Source organism: Phoxinus phoxinus (genome assembly GCF_949152265.1).
Source record: "Phoxinus phoxinus genome assembly, chromosome: 3".
NCBI lineage: Eukaryota > Metazoa > Chordata > Actinopteri > Cypriniformes > Leuciscidae > Phoxinus > Phoxinus phoxinus.
The window spans coordinates 3,792,741-3,810,770 of record NC_136878.1 but is presented as its reverse complement, the minus strand read 5'-3'; the positions used below and the strand labels follow the sequence as shown (position 1 = coordinate 3,810,770).

Below are 18,030 nucleotides of genomic sequence, written 5' to 3'. Positions count from 1 at the left end.
ATGTTATGATAATGTTTGTTCTCGTTGAATCAATGTTCAATGCATTGAGTGTTTTATTGTTGATTTTGTAAGGTGACCTTGAGTGTTGAGAAAGGCGCCTATAAATAAAATGCATTATTATTATTATTATTACACAAGACTGCACCGGTAAAATATAAGCGAAATCGTGTAGTTGTTTACGGTAAGGATCAGCAATTCCAGGCAGATCTGGTCGATATGTCTGCATACTCAAAAGAGAATGATGACATTAGATTTGTTATGACAATGATTGATCTGTTCTCCTAGTATTCTTGAACGAGGGCTTTGAAAAATAAAATACAGAAGTGACTAAAGCTTTCGAATCTATCTTGCGAGAAGGACGCATACCGGTAAAGTTACAAACAGATAAGGGGACAGAGTTTTTCAATAGAAATTTTCAACTGCTGATGAAAAAATATGGCATACATCATTTTGCCACGGCAACCGATTTAAAAGCGTGTGTAGTCGAGAGGTTTAATAGAACACTAAAAGGACGAATGTGGAAATATTTAACATCTGTAAATTCCAAACGCGCAACTGTGATATACTGCAAGACCTAACCGAGGGGTATAACTCCAGTTTCCATAAATCCATAAAAATGCGCCCACTGGATGTTCATTAAGAAAATGAGACGGTAGTGTTTAATAATTTATATGGAAAACTGCGTAAAGAGACAACCGTATTCAAATACGTGGTGGGCGATGTTTTGAGAGTCTCTAAAGTCTGTGGTATATTTACTAAGGGCTATGAGCAGAATTATACAGAGGAATACTTCACCATAACAGCGTGCATTCCACGTAACCCACCCGTATACCGATTGCAGGATTATGACGGTGAAAATATCGACGGATGCTTTATCGGCGCTGACAATAATTTTTTGCAGTTCTTGTTCATAAAAGCATCCGTCAATATTTTCACCGTCAAATCCTCCATTGCAATATCGATGTTTAGTTCAGGTGTTTTGGGTAACGCTGTAGCCATTGTTTTCTGCTTGAATAAAATCACAAGCGTATTTTACTTAGTCGACTCGTGTATTTAACTTATACCGTCTATTAAGCAAGTACAGATCCGTTATGTTCTTGGGGGATACCCCTAGAGTGACGTCATTTTACCGCATCACTAACCACATCCAATGAGGGCTAAGGGTGTGTAACTACGTGTCCATTAGGAGGCATGGTCTGTGAGCCTCTGTTGCACACCTTTCAGACGTCATTATGGACAAATCTTTGAAACGGTCAGACGTGTTTAACAGACGTGGACTCTACACTAAATAGTTAAAGAGCTTTGTACATCTTTCAACAAAGGTATTTTTAAAAATTACTTGTGTGTTTTTAACATCGTAGTTGAAAAACACTTTGTAAAAACACATGTTTTATGTTGTAACATTTACAAATACGGTATGAATTTAAAATCCATGTGTTTTGTGATAAACTTTTTAAGACTTAAAACATAAAACATAATACTTTTTTGTTTTGTTTAATGTTTTAATTTTAGAAAATGCAGTTTAAATAAACTTTTGAACATTTTAACAAATGTATGAAAACACTACTTTTCAAATGCATGCATGAAAGTACATTTCTTTAATAAAAATAAAACACAACTCCCCATCTCTGACCTCTTCTTTTATTATACATTATAAGTGTCAATATATATGTCGTTTTGGAATGTTTTTTCGTAATTTTCCAACATTTACACCTCAAAAACACTCATTTACACCTAAAAAAATCAATAAAACTGTCACTTTTTGTGATTGAAAGTGGCCCTCTAATCTCTCTCTTACAGAATGTAAAGGAGGGGGGAAAGAACACATCCCTGCAGTGAGCCAGTTGATATGTGGGCCAAGTCAGAGAGATGGCCATTTACTCTCACTCACTGAGATCTATTTGTAAGAAAATCTAATAACCAGTCCACAAGGTTTGCCTCTAGTTGGAACTGTTGTAAGAGCTTCTCAACCAGCAGGTGGGGCTGAATAGTGTTAAAGGCTGACGAGAAGTCCACGAACAGAAGTCTGGCATGATTTTTGTTGCCCTCAAGGTGTTTAAGAATGAGGTTAAGTACTGTTGCAGTTGCGTCCTGGACCCCTCTGTTCAGTCTATATGCAAACTGAGAAGACAGTTCGTCCTAGATGTCAATTCTCTTTTGATCAGCTTTTCAAAGGACTTCATCACAAGTGACGTAAGGGCTATGGGTCTGTAATCATTTAAAGTCTTTAGATGGCTATTTTTTGCAATAGGGACTATAGTTGACTGTTTCCATAAGTAGATTAAAAATATAACTAAAAATGGGGCATAGCTGTTCTGCACAATAAGAAAGAACACGGCTGGCGATGGCCTGGACTTTTTTTGGCCGTTTAAAGATGTTCACAACACTTTGTGCAGAGAAACTGACAGCTGATTTGGGCAGGGACACTAAAGACTGTTTTTGCCCAACAATTTTGTTGCTAAAATCGTGTTTGTCAAATCTTGAGTAAAATTGGTTTAGTTCCTGGGCTAAGGATATATCTAAGGTGAAGTCTTCCAATGTCATCTTTTTTTCATTTTTTTTTTCATTTAGACCCACCATTGTTTTAATACTGTCCCATGCTGAGCCTAGGAGGTTATTACTCAGTTTGTGTTCCACTTTAAGTTTATAGTCCCATTTAGCCCTTTTGATTTCACGTTTAAATCTCCTTTTGTATGCTGTGTAATTCCTGAAGGTTATTTTGTCTGAATGCTAACTTTTTCTTTTTCAGCAAGTCTTTAAGTTGTTTTCTCACCCATGGCTTGTTATTTGGGTATATTTTTACAACTTTTTTCGGAATTACAATGTCCTCACAGTATGCAACCCATGCGCTGACCACTTCAGTCAGTTCATCTATGTCCAGTGAGGATTGGACAAACTCCTCCCACAAGGTACAGTCCAAGCAGCCTTGCAAAGCCAGCGTAGCCTCCTCAGACCACATCTTCACTTGCCAGGTCTCCACTTTCCCCCTCTGAAGGCAAGTGCGATACGCTGGTATAAGATGCACACAGTTGTCATCGGCAGAACCCAAGGGAGGCAGAGGGACAGATTTGTAAGCACCTTTGATGGAGCCATAACACTGATCAAGAATCTTCCCGTTTCTAGTTGGACAGGACACATATTTATAGAATTTTGACAATGAACAGTGATTAAAATCACCTAAAGTTAGATTTGGGGCATCGAGGGACACTGCCTGTAGTTTTTGAACAGTGCTATAGATTAATGATTTAGGGCAGTGCTTTCATTTGCCTTCAGATGAATGTAAACAACTGTTACAAAAATCTGCGGGAATTCTCTAGGCAAGTAGAAGGGGCGCAAGGAGACTGAGAGCTGTTCAATGTCTTTTGTACACAGCTTTTCTTTCACTAGCGTTGTTTTGCACCAACGCTCATTTATGCACAAGCACACTCCGCCCCCTCGCGATTTACCAGTAGTCTCTGCAACCCGATCCATGCGATAGGGAACACTGAAGCCATCCAGTGCAATGCCAGCGCTCGAGTCCGCTTCTCCCAGCCATGTTTCCGTCAAGGCTAAAATACAGGCTTCTTTAAATTCATGTTGGTGTCGGACATGGGCTTGTACTTCATCAGACTTATTTTGGAGAGACTGCATGTTTGCAAGGATGATAGAGGGTAAAGGAACGCGCGAAAGAGGTCGCCTTGCTCGCTCGCGTAATCCACCTTTCCTACCCCGTTTCCTTGTTCTCCGACGAGGTGCGTAGGTAGGGGTCCCGTTTTTATCATGCTGCCATTTGATGTCGGCGATATTTGGGAAGATTAGATCTGGAGGTGGCCCAGAGTTCGCTGGTAGATCGAACTTCAACAAGTGGTCCCGGCTGTATAAAATCCGAGACTGGGAAGCTTCCGCCATGGAAATTTTCCCACAACACCACCAGCAGTATACATACAGCAGTCCATTTCATTTTAACCGGTCAGAGAAATTTGTCGCTGCAGAGCTGATCATACGAGGAAGTTTCAGATTTGCGTTAACTGCAATCAGATATGATGTCCGGATAGCTTTAACGAGTTATACAACAAACAGACAAACAACCATCACGCTACTATTCTGCCGGTCGCTGCGTGCGCATGCGCCCAAAATGCGTGGTACCGTCACGGAACATGGTGACCACTTGACCAGAAGTTATCGATCAAACGACGACAGAACAATGCAATATCAAGTTAAAATCACTTTTAAAAAATAAATATTTAAAGTTAAGTACTTTTTAAAGTAAACCCTGTGTCAATTTCAAGATTGCGTGAAACTGCCACAGATTTTGAGTTAAGGGGACGTGTTCATTTCACGGAATTCTGTGAGACCAGGTTGGCTAAACGCTTCTCTTTTGGAGGGGAAATTAAAAATTCAATATCATGTGAACAATTTTGTGTAAGTTTGATTGTGGGTTGGGTTTTATTCATTACATTTTCAAAATGCTCCTCTCATGAACACTGAGTGAAAAAGAGAAACTGTACAGGTTTGTAATGAAGAGAGGTTGAGATGAAAAAGATTTCGGTTCACATAATACAATCTAATATGTCTTATCTAATAATCTGTTTATCAGTCTGAGAAATGTTTAAAATTACAACAGCCTTAAAATAAAATAAAATGAATGTCAAAAATTGATTTTTTCCCTTTAAAAAGTCATGCAGACAGCCAATTAAATCTTAAAAATAAAAAATAAAAAAATTAATTTTACATTATTTTATTTCACTTTTTGTTTTTAAAGATTTGGAATGAGGATTTTTATAACAAATATTTTTTTGTGTTTATTATTTCAGCATAAATCAATTTTAGTAAAGTGAAGTAAATTTGGTGTTGTTCATATAAACACACTGACACAGACACTGAGGGTTTGAATATTGAGTTTAATGTTGAGGAATAAAACAGTTTTCTGTAGTTCCTCTATACAGTATGGCAGCTCATTGTGTGTCTGTTATTATATCAGACAGACTATTTTCTGCTTGCGGTTAGAAGTGTTCAGAAGGGGACCAGAGGGTCCATGATGGTTTTAGGGTGCTGGACTCCAGTCACAGACAGTCCCCCTCCATAGCAGGGAAGAGCTTGAAATATCAGTGCATGAACGCATGGATCTTCTTCTTCACCATTCCCTTGACAAATGTCCACCTGAGAGAGAGAGAGAGAGAGAGAGAGAGAGAGAGAGAGAGAGAGAGAGAGAGAGAGAGAGAGAGAGAGAGAGAGAGAGAGAGAGAGAGAGAGAGAGAGAGAGAGAGAGAGAGAGAGAGAGAGAGAGAGAGAGAGAGAGAGAGAGAGAGAGAGAGAGAGAGAGAGAGAGAGAGAGAGAGAGAGAGAGAGAGAGAGAGAGAGATGTTAAGTCCACATAACACTACAAAGTTGAGAAGAGTTTTATCTTATGCAGAGAAACTTTATACAGTGACTTGATGCATTTTAACTTTCAGAGAGGACAGAAAAAACTACTGGACACATCACATCTGTTTAGGACACACTGCTATAGTTGACTTGTTGATATTGGAAATACAAATTGTGCCTTGGAAGAGTTTCAGTGATTAAAACATAAAACTCAAAAATCCATAAATTTCAACATAAAAACAAATCATCCATAAAACAACAAAACACTAATTTACCTTGACCAGATAGTTCGCTCCTGCCACAACCTGACTCTTATAGAGTATAGGAATGAAATCTTTAAAATGTATTCCAGTCTTCTTCTCCATCTGTGACTTCACCTGAATAAACGCACGTTATATTTATCTATATTATTATTATTTTTTAAGTCTCTAGGGAGTTTCATATATCATTCAGAAAACTCATAAAACGTTTTGTGACTTTGAGTGAAAAGTAATACAGTTCTTTTGAAAATAACAACAAATAATTTCCTCAACACATTTCACAGCACCGAAATAGATCATTTTACTAGTCTGTGTTTTAACAAACACATTTACGAGTGATTTTCAGTCTCCTACCTCATGGCAGATCTTCTTCACCTCTTCAGTGGCAAGCTGCACTGTGGTGAATCCTCCAGTAATTATCTTTGCTGCTTCAGTCATTGTGCTGGTGATCAAAGATGAAATCAACTGTATTATCAGACAGTTTGTCTCACAGATTGATTCTGATCCACTATTTATGCTGCCAAAATCATGATCATGATCAGAATGAATGAATGAATGAATAGGCGGGGTTTTACTTTGGTGTGTTGTGTAATATTCAGAAAAATGTTTTTTGTAACTTTTCAGAAAAACAAAACGTTTTGACATTTATTGCACAACATATGCAATTATTTGTGGACTGCTTCTAGTTTTTAAAAAATTTAACCAAAAAAAAATGTGTCCAAATCTTCAACCAGATCATTAAAAAATGATTAAAATAAATAAATAAAATAAAAAACAATTTATTAACCACTTAAAATCCATCGAAAATCTTCGCTGTAATGTTCGTACGTTCTTTTTTAGACTTCCCTATATGGTATCACCCAATTCATGGTATCATTTGAAAGCTTAGAATCTAAACTTTACAATGAATACAATCACTTTTGTTTTTATGATACATATTAAATTAAATATTAGCTTAAATATGCATTGGCCCAGACAAAAAAAATCTGCTTTATGATTGCAAATAAATATTAATAAAAAAATGTTTTTTTATATATATTTCACAAAACAGTCAAGTCATATTTCACAAGAAAGGTCTCATTCTAAGGCATTTGGTGATGTTAGGATTTAGGATTTAGTGATTAAGGATTTATTTCCTTGTGAGAAAATCATAAATTGAATAATCTTCAAAAGAATTGCGCAGTGAAATATGATCAAACTGAGATAACAGTGAAAAGTATCAAATTCCAGCTCCGATTACAGCTTCAGCCACAAACCACCACACAATCTAAAGCCGACTTCGAGAACCACCGCCAGGTCCCAGGAAGGAACCCTGGACCTGACTGTCGGTCTCATCCTCCATGTACCATGGAGAAATAGTATGACTAGTTGGTGCCTCCCCAAAGGCCCATCACTCAGTGGTGCATGGACCCGCCGCAATGGCAGCCACGTACACCTTAAGTGTGGACGGAGAGAGACCCGCAGAGAAACGATCTTGAAGAAACTCCAGAACTGAACATACCACTTGAGGCCATATAATCTCCTAGTAGACGGAGCCCTAGAGCTAAATATGGATTTGACCACCCCAGCTGATAGACCGGCATCTAGGTACTGGACCCCCTCAGGGGCCAGACCCACAATTTCCACAGCTCCGGGCGAGGGTGGAATATTGTGCTTTCCGCCTGAGACAACAGATCCCTCCTCAGAGGAATCTGCCATGGCGGAGCTATCAGAAGTGAAAATTTGTCTGAAAACCATACTTGGGCCGGCCACAACGGGGCTACCAGAAGAAGACTGATGCCCTTCTGACGGACCCTCTCCAGGTCTTCCGGGAGCAGAGCGACCGGGGGAAAAGCGTACAGGCGAAGCCTCGGCCAGGCCTGTACCATGGCATCCAACCCCAGTGGGGCTGGATGAGTGAGGGAGAACCAAAGTGGACAGTGGGACGTCTCTCGAGACGCAAACAGATCCACTTCCAATGGTCCAACCTCTGCCATATCAACTTCACCAACTCTGGGTGAAGTCTCCATTCCCCGGGCCTCAGCCCCTGCCTCGTCAGGATGTCTGCTCCCTGATTCTTAAACCTCGGGACAGATATTGCTCTAATAGATAATAATTTTCCCTGGGACTGTAGAATAATCTGATGCGCCAGTCTGGATAGACGCCGCAATCGGAGTCCCCCTTGTCGGTTCAGATAAACTACCACTGATGTATCCGAACGTATCAGAACGTGGTAACCCTTGATGTCTGGGAGGAAGCTCCTCAGAGCCCTGGACACAGCCAACATCTCTAGGCAAATTATATGCCAAAAATGTTGATGGTTCTGCCACAGACCTCTGGCAAAGCGGCCGTCCATGACCGCGCCCACGCCAGTGAAGGAGGCGTCTGTCGAAACGGTTTTCCGGTGACATGACGCTGCTAACACTGGCCCTTGGGACAGGAACCAAGGTTTCTTCCATATTAATTAGGGAAACGAAGGCATCTGCGCGTAACCCTGATTTTTCGGAACGGATTCCCCCTCGGGGAAATCCCCTTGGCTATCAGCCACCACTGAAGGGGCCTCATGTGTAGAAGGTCCAAAAGGTATTATGTTGGACACAGCTGCCATGAGGCCCAGCAGTCTTTCAAATTGCTGTACAGTGATGGCCTGGCCTAGCTTTATCCCGGACGCCATGGCCCGGATGGACTCGATACATGCGGGAGACATATGTGTCCACATCGTATCCGAGTTCCATACCATGCCCAGAAACTTAGTTTTCTGAGCTGGTACCAACACGCTTTTCTTCGTGTTGAGTCTCACCCCCAAGCTCTCAATATATTGCCAAGGACGACATCTCGATGCCGAACTGCCATTGCTCGAGACTGAGCCAGAATGGGCCAGTCGTCGGTTAAATTAAGTGTAGGGAAGCCCTGAAGCCTCAGTAGGACCAGAGCTGCATCCATACACTTGGAGCTTTTGCGAGGGGAGAGTGCTAGGCCAAACGGAAGAACCCGAATTTGGTACGCTTCGCCCCCGAAAGCGAACCTCAGGAACCTCCTGTGTATTGGAAGGATGGAGCACGGAAGTATGCGTCTTTTAGACCTATCGTGATAAACCAGTCCTCGGACCTGATTTGATTCACAATGAGCATCTTGAACCTGGAGCTCCTCAGAGAACGATTTAAGTGACTCAGTGTGGGAGGGAAAGGGTCTATTTTTTATTTATTTAAATGGTTCTAAGCGCATCGCAGGCATCGCGAGCGCAGTAGCCTACTGATAGGGAGTGTTTCACAGAGATCACAGACAGCCCCCTCGAGAGCTGCCCGTGCGTGTTACACTCCCAAACAATTCACACACAACTGATGCGTGTCCCCACTCGTAATATATTTTGGGCAGGGGTGCACACATCTAATGAATTGCCATAATACAGTGACTGGATCAGACAAACAACACCAAATAAGACAGACAAAAACAGAGAGCGCTTGCTGAAGAGCGAAAGGTTATTTTAAGAACTGTTGACTTAAAGGGTAGAATAACCCTTTCACTTGTTTGGGAATCACTCTCCAAATACTGTCAGATTAACGGTTGTTCACACAAAAAAACCACAAAAAAAAACAAAAGAAGATATTCTGAAGAACATTAGGAACCAGTTGAACCAATATTGGTGCTGATTGACTTCCATTGTATGTACAAAAACATATTTGAACATGTTTTTCAAAATATGTTCCACAGAAGAATGAGTCACACAACTTTGAAACAACATGAGTGCGACATAATTGTTATTTTTTTAATTAACTTTAAAACGAAGCCACAAAAGCATTAATTATCACTATTCAAAGAATTGATGAATAAAAAAGTAAGCTTTTTTATGTACAGATTCAGTATTCAATTCATTCAATTCCTTTTTATTGTCATTGCATGTAAAAATGAAACAAACCGCAAAGTATTATCACTGTGAATCATGGACGTGATGAACGCAGCATTCATAGAGATAAAATTAAAACATTATGTTATATGTATTTTTATAAAACATGTTACAAATTATATACACAACAGATATGATTATTTGGCAGTTATTTCCAGACCATTCTGAAACCTTTTATTGCCACCCTGGTCCTTATGTGGCCTCACCACTGTTGACACACTGCATTAATGTAGTAATGACAACTAATCAAACTCAATTTAAATTCAAATTTAAATTATTCAAATTCAATTTAAATCCTCACAAATGAAATAAAGCTATAGACTTCAAAGAGTAAAAACTGGTTATTCACTCATTGTTTGCTCTAAACTCTTAGAATATTACATTCTATATTACATTTGAAAAATGTGAACTGTTGCAGTTCATTCTTAACTTTGAAACTTCATTACCTTTTCAAAATATTCCATCAAACTGGATTATTTGAGGAGCGTGCACTAATATTTTCACTTCCGTTTGTTTTGATCGTTGTCTCAAAGACACGTCCACAATACTGGAAATATTCACTGGAACAGTTTCTCATAGGAACTGAATATTACACAACAGGGGCAGAAGTATTGCACAAACACATAGCCTACAGGCTTTTGCGTTCCACTTTAAATCATAAAAATATACATCAGAATAGCATGACACTATTGTTCTTTGTTTCATTGTACATGGTTAATAATTATAAACTGAAATTGGTGTGTTTAAATGCAATATCTGATTAATTATACATTTACGTTTAAAGCAACACCATGTAGCTTTTGCTCTCGGGATCCCCCTACAGTTGGGAAACAGTATTGTCTTCTACTACTGTCATGGTTACACCAGGGGATACAGTGCATTTGTTGACAAGCCGATACCCCCGAACTCTGCAGGAGGAGTTCTCACGTCTTGGGTTCAGACTGCCTGCGTTGTGTGTGAAATGTCTTCATCACAGGTACAGTGCCATATATGTCAGCATGTCATATGAATATAATTTCATGGGTTTTATTTTTTTTAAACGCCAAAAGATCGCGTAGCTCACGTTTACAAGCCAGCGTCATTATAGTAGCCTGTCTACTGTTTAACAGAATGGATATGCTAATTCAATTCAATGTTTGTGTGGTAGGTAATATATCGTCAATATTATAATATCAAGCTACCATAGATGAATCTTTGAAAAATCTATTTGCATATAGCCTGAGGCAAGACACTTTCACCAGAAAAATACATAAACAAACATGAATATCAGCCTGCAGTCATTAGGATAGTTATCCTAAAAGATGATTTTGTCCATCTAATCATGTATTATTTACTTGCAAGAATGTGCAAGTAAATATTACATTTAAATCTGTAAATATAAACTTGTTGTGTTCTGTAAATAAACAAACAAAACAATGTAGCCCCTACCAAACTTGTACACGCCGTGTAGACATAGCCTAGGCTTACTTATGACTTTTTTTTTGTAAAACGCTATTCCAGCCGGCAAACAAACACTAGCTGGGCTCTCACGTCCGAATTTGAGGAAGTGGGGGAAGTGAGGTATGCCGTAAAGTAGTCGAATTTTGTAGTTATTTTTGTGCACGGTTTACTATCCGAACCCCGAAGCTCCGTAGAGCCAGTAAAAGCGATACAGACCCCGTCCGGCTATGGCAAACGTGCCATTCAACCTATTGTTAGTTGATGTACCATCACAAGGGTCTTGGAAATGTTGTGGCAAAAAACAATTACTAAACTCAGCATTCCCAGGCAAAGAGACGTCAAGATCCAAATTGTATTTAAAAAGAAAAGTAATTTATTCATGCAAGAAAAATGGTTCTCTGACCCCAGCCCTGCAGCCAGGCTGCAAGGCCAGAGTCAGAGACAGACAGACACTGGCCCTCCTGTCCTTCCTTTTTCCACAGAGAGATCGGCCTGCTACTTTATAATGCAAGGGAATCTATCAACCCCCACCGTTTACACAAGAAGGAACATCTTCCCCCACCATGGAAACTTAAGATACAGACATTCTCGGGCTCACACCTCCCTCCAGCTGAACCAACGTTACATCAGCAAAAACTCAGAATACAGACAGAGAACATACAGCATTAATCTGTTAAATCATTAGGAAAGATTAAAAATGCCATTACAAATTCTCCCTTTTTATCATTATCTGATAACCAAATAAACGCAACAATTTTAAGTCATTTCATCATATTTATACCTTTCATTTAAATCTTCCTTTTATCCCTTCCGTGACCATGTGACTAAAACCCAAATGTGAGACATTCAAAACTGACCAATCAGATAATTACAACTTCCCTCGTTGTACCAAAGGTGGGACAATTTCATACCCCCAAAATACACACATCTTAGGCCTACAGGCCTCGATCACTATCAGCACCTCGGTGCCTTTACAGACTCCAAATGGTCATTATGGAAATAGGTTGTCAAAAACAGTAAAGCAGATGTCTTTGTTCATTTCAAATATCTTGGATTATTTTCAATCCTACAATTCCCCATTGGTCCCGTTGGCCACACACATGGAGTCCAAAGGTGACACAGTCCATCTTTCTGTTTTGTACAGTTGCATCTTCAGACTTTTCGTCCAAGCTTTGTAGCAATAACAGTTTGTCAGTTGTTCAGTCTTTTGTTCACCATCCAGCCCTGCAGGATTAGGCTCTATCAAATTGGGTTGCACCGTTATGCAAATCATCCATCGAATACTTCACATCTCCACAAGAACAGGCACTGAATCTTGGAACAAACGCTGGCTCCTCTTTCTGAGGAGGGCACAGAATGTGAACTTGGGTTGCAGGGATCCTGTGATTAAAGAACATCTAGCACAATGAACAGCAAAAGCAGACACATGTCATTTGTCATTGGTCAGAGGATTGATATGGTCAGATTGAAATTAGTCTCCGGCAAAAGCCCTTAAATTGATGTATTTAAAAAAAATATGGTCAAGGAATGATAAAAAAAAGATCTTACAAGTTCTTACACTGTTTCAGGAAACACTCAAATAAATTTCATTACAACAAAACAACAACTGCTAGTTTAAAACACCATTTCATGAAGAGTATCAGCAAAATATTCAGTGTAACCAAACACAGAGATTCAATTCAATTGATGTCCAAAAATATTGTTGCAAGTCCAATGGTCAAAATACAAATAAACAGAAACCGAATAAGTTTCAGAAATCTTTCAAAATCATTAATGAGAATTCAAATAGTTATACTTCGGTTAAAATGAGAAATACTGACATACATTTTAAAAGAACTTGGTGAGACAAATGATTACATAAGTGATAAAGTAAATCCAAAGAAAAACAAAACAAACAATTTTCCGTATAACTGATCACTTGAACCTTGTTGAAGTATCAAGCAATTAAATATTAACTGAAGCAGGGCTAAATGGATAAACTCTGTCACCGCATTCCCGAATTCGGACCCGCGTTCACTCCAGTATAAACAAGAAATTGTATAGATTGTCATAGTATGAAATCCATATCAATTCAACACCCCTGGTTGATTTGAATAAACATACAAATAGTAAAAATTATAACAAAACCCCTCATTTCAAATCCTGTCCTTGTAGGTCATCTCGTAACACGCATGACTGCTGCTTTTAACCCTTTTTACATTTCATCGTCCTCAGAAAGAAAAGAAAACAAAACAAAACAGAACAAAACAAAAGGAAAGAAATGAAAAGAAAAAAACAAAACAAAACAAAACAAAACGAAACTTAACTCAATTAATACATTTTACTGTAACTTCCGCTACTTGAATCGTCTGCATAATTTTGTTCATCCTTCTAACCAATGTAGTTGTTCAAAATTAACTCTAATATTTCCATTATGGACCGTCTTTTTTGCTTATTACACATTAATTAATAGATTTTCTACATTTTCACCAATCAAATCAATACCAAGTTTGAATCAATCAAATAAAATCATCAACATCTTCACAAAACAGATTCTTCTGCTAAACCATTAGTTGGTCGAATCGTCTTAATGGAGGCTGTTACTAGCACAAGCCTTTGATCCCTCACTTTATTCTTCGCATTGGCATGTGTGGTTGCTGATATTGGTTGGTGTATTTTAAGGTAAGATGCTTTGACACAGGTGTCACAATCTCCAACCTTGTTTTAGGACTGAACCATTTCCTGGCTGCTTTCACCTGTAAATGGAGACCTTAAAGTGTTTTTGTTAGTGACTGCTTGTCTAGTCGGTCGTCCCTCTTGATTCGACCTGTGGAATCATCAACCTAACACATTATCACCAGATAATTTCTTGCACTCAGAGTCCTTTTCCCCTGAAACACACTCAACCCACTTTGCTCATGTTAACAAAACAACATTTATACATTTGGAACAGAATCAATTCTTTTTGATCCAATCCATCCTGACATTCTGCAAAAGAAAATTTTTAAGTTATGCGCTGCGCAGGTGTCGCACCTTTCTGTCACAATAATAAGCCAGGATAGCTAGCCAAATTCATCCATAGCCATTATTGCATTGGGCACAGTCTGCCCTGTTCGTTCACTCCTGTGTGACAAGATCAAGCTGGTTTTAAAACAAATGGTCCTTCTGACCCCCCTGACCCCCCTGGGTTTTGAAAGGCTCTTATCTGATCATTTGTTCGTGTGTGTGTGTGTGTGTGTGTGTGTGTTTCTTTGCTCATGCCATGTGCCCAAAAGTCTGCATTCTCTGTAAAGAAAAACAAATGTCAAGGTTATTGTCACATGTGTTCTGTGTGTCCGTTGTGCTGCCGTATCCGCCCTAGGCGTTTCCTGTTGAAACATTTCTTGTTATTAGGACACTTTACAGACTTTTGTTAGGGAGAAGAATGACTTCTTGCAGGGCTTTACTCAATTAAACCATTCTGAGATTTACTCAATCTCAACATCCATTGCTCCACCTGTGCGATGGCTTTGGGAACACAGATGGCTTTGGGAAATCCCAAACCATCACAAACCATTCCCCATTTTTGATGCACCATCTTACTTGTGCATCAAATTAACATAATTGTGTTTTGATTCACTAAACTAAACACTGTCCTCCAGACATCTTTCTCTGCCTCCCAAACAAAACGTTGCATTCTTCACTCCAAGCCACAATCTCGTCCTCCCATCAAAGTACCCGAAACGCAAATGGCCCTCACTCTCAACTCAGTTTCAATTCTCAGTCATTTACAAACATTTTAAGTCATCAACCGTCTCCATCAGGTCAGTTGTTTCTTCACAGACTTTCTTTTGTCAGTCGAACAACATTCTCGCCCTTTGTTCACACAAATGTTAAAAGCTCTCTCGCTGATTTGATATTGATCTAGCCAATTTTTTACTGTATTGTTGACGTCAAATCTATAACTTATTTTATTTCAATCCATGATGGATTCCGATACAACTCCACAATTCCAACTTCCATCAGAACTTAAACTGATCTAGAAATTCATTCAAATCTACTGTATATCATAAATGACCAAATCGATTCAGAATTATCAACTTTTCTCAAATTTGTCATTTAGCTATCTGTAATTGATAAAACATTAATGACACATCTATGCACACTATTCAGACTATGAATAGCTTTCACTACCTAATACCTAAACTCACTCTTATCAAGACATAAACTGCGGTCATCATCAAACACACCTGACTATTAACCGTTCATATTTCTTGTCTTTTCTCCAAAAAGATTTACATTTAAATCAAAATTTTAAACTTACATTTTGCTGTAGCTTTTACCTAATTTTTTTACATGGCCTCTTAACCATTTTCAAAACATGTCTATTCATTTGCTTTTACAAACGTCAGCTGTGTTGTTTTTTGTTTTGTTCATTATCACTACTTTGTTTCACCATGTACTAACGACCTTTAGGAGTTAAAACTATCTTATAGACACATTAGTTCAAAATCAACAAATCAAAAACAGTATTATTTTAAAGACTTCTTTTAAAGTCATTCAGTTTTATTTCTAAAACATTTACAATTTGCCCTAATTGTATAAGATCCTGTAACATTATTTCCTTTAACATCTCTGTGCCTATGATTTTCAACTGAAACACTGTGCTTTACCATAAATAGCTCATTAGCATTTACAATGCAGGCTCAGATAACAGCTTTTAGCTGACATTCGAATAAGAGAGAGACTTTTGAGCCATTCCTGACTAATATTTTCACTTTCATAAACTAACTTAAGACTTCATCTATCATCTTGTTAACTCTAGCCTAGTTATCTTTTCTATAAATTACATGCATTTTCAATTCAAGCATGATTTTTATAGGTTTCTTTTGCCCATATAGGGAATTTAGACATTATAAATTCCTACTCAGAATGAGTCTCTGTTGCACTGAAACTGTTTCAGCACACATCAAATTCAGATAATCAAATTGTTTTCAACCAAATCATAAACTTTATCTTATTTACAAACAGCACATCAGCTTGTAGGGTTTTCATAGTCAACACTAACAACCTTTTGTTTAATCAAATGCCTTTTACGCATTTTGCATTTTAGCAACTGTTACTCCCTCAACACTGCTTCTACGTAGCCTATTTGATTCTTTAGAGAACAAATAATTATTATTGAGTCTCAATAACGTTTCAAATTTCATCTAAATTTTAGTTGTCATGTTCTCAAATTACCATAGTTTTAATATCTTACTTCCATATTTTCTCTTCTATGAGTTTATCAATCTGCAATTATGATCATCTAGAACCTTTTTTAAGCGTTTCATTAAAAGACAATCATTTTATAGCCTTCTTCAGATCTTCTCTCTGTAATTTTCTGTTTATTCTAATACGACCATCTCTAACCCTCCCCTCCTAGGCCAAATTGTCTTTCACACCTAGGGGTCTTAATTTATGGTTAAATTGCCTTCCGTGCCTTCCTGACTGAAAAGTTTCCCGTGGCTTAAGGTGTTAAAAGTTCCCCAGTAGCATGTGTTTTTGCTATGAGCGAGCCTTAAGAAAACAGACATGCATTCCAGAAGATAAACATGCTTAACACCACACAATGTCTGAAGTTTTTTTTTTTTTTTTTTTTCATTAACACTACATTAATACGTCACTCTCACATCATTTAGATGTAGCCTACTGCTGACCACAATAAAACACTTTGCCGTTTGATCACGACCAGCCTCCGAATTCACCCCCACTTGCAGTTTTGTCCCATTCAGGAAAGCAAACAACAATACAATCTCTCAGTTGCAAATTCAATCAAAATAGCATTCTCTGTATTATTTTACAATCTCAGTTCCCGTAAACTAGATCTAGCCTAACTGGAGTAAAATAGAATAAAATTCTAAATTCCCCTGAGTCTTCTAAATTCCCCCTTCCCTCGGGGGTTTTACTGTCCTCACTCCCCTGAGGTTGAAAATTCTTTGTTTGTGGCTAAATAATCTCTATCTTTCCTGAAGATAATTACCTACACTAAAAGTTCAAAGGCTCTTTACCATTTGTTTGACTGTGTCTGTCACACTGTTCTGTTTACTATCTGCCTTCAAAAACATCCCCCATTCACTAATGCAAACAGAGCTACTAATGCAATCTGTTGCAAATTGAATTATAATAGCCAAATGCCAAATCATAGTAACATTACTCTGTTTTTCTAACCCATTTTAACACATAGTTTTCTTCAAATTTGTATAATTTTGGCACTTTCTTTGTTTGGAGCCAATCTGTTTATTGTTTCTTTTCAATCAGAATCAAACTTTTACAAAAGCATCATTTGCAAATCAGTTAGCTTCAGCTGTGTTGTGGCAAAAATTCATCAAACAAACATCACTGCGTAAGGGAGACTCAGAGTCAAATTATAAAATTAAAAGTATTTATTCTTGCAAGAAGGAGCAGTCTAATACACAGCTGTTACCCTGTGCAGAAGAGTGACACACCCCCAGACAGACTGAACCAGCTTTTATCTATAAGTTCCAAGGCCTTCTCCGCAGAGCCTTCCTACCAGTAGTTTTCCATAGACTAAGCCCTCCTTCACCAAATGGCCTTCTGACATCTAGGTCAGAGGTCCTCGTTCGTCTGTTCTCTGGAGTGTCTCTCCCTTCTGCCTTCCCAGGTACAATAAAAGAATCTTCTCTTACTACAAGTGAGAGTCACACATGTGACATTCTTTGAATCATCTATATTTTACTTAATATCAATGAATATCATAAAATCGCCACTACAACTCCTCACTTTTTATAATTATTAATCAAACATAATAATAATAACAACAATAATAATAAATGCAAGTTCAAGTCATTACATCACATCATAAAAATCAGTCTCCTTGAACCTGTGAAGAAAAAGTTTAGAATGAAGAAGCATAAGGCTGTTTTTTGTGGGGGAAAGCCCCATTAATTATTTAGCAAGCAAGTAAACAATTTACTAATGCCGGGCTCACTACCGCAGTCACACTAGTAAGGAAAAAAATAGTTATAAACAGTAGGAAAAACAAACAATACAATAAAATGCAAATGGTAAAAGCATTAAAAATTAAAAAAAAATTAAAAAAACCCTCCTTTACATATCAATCGTTCTCAAAAAGAAAAGAAAATA

General features: G+C 38.1%; 1 long non-coding RNA gene across 1 annotated transcript in view; it reads right to left on the bottom strand.

Moving 5' to 3' along the window:
• LOC306996101 overlaps window positions 1–5,709 on the bottom strand; it is an 83,606-nt gene extending 77,897 nt beyond the window's left edge. Inside the window, exons 1-2 of the long non-coding RNA XR_013797016.1 lie at window positions 5,619–5,709; window positions 5,118–5,139 (exon numbers count right to left, since the gene is read on the bottom strand). This is a non-coding gene — a long non-coding RNA (uncharacterized lncRNA). The remainder of the gene's footprint in view (window positions 1–5,117; window positions 5,140–5,618) is intronic.
• Between the last annotated feature and the right edge of the window lie 12,321 nt (window positions 5,710–18,030).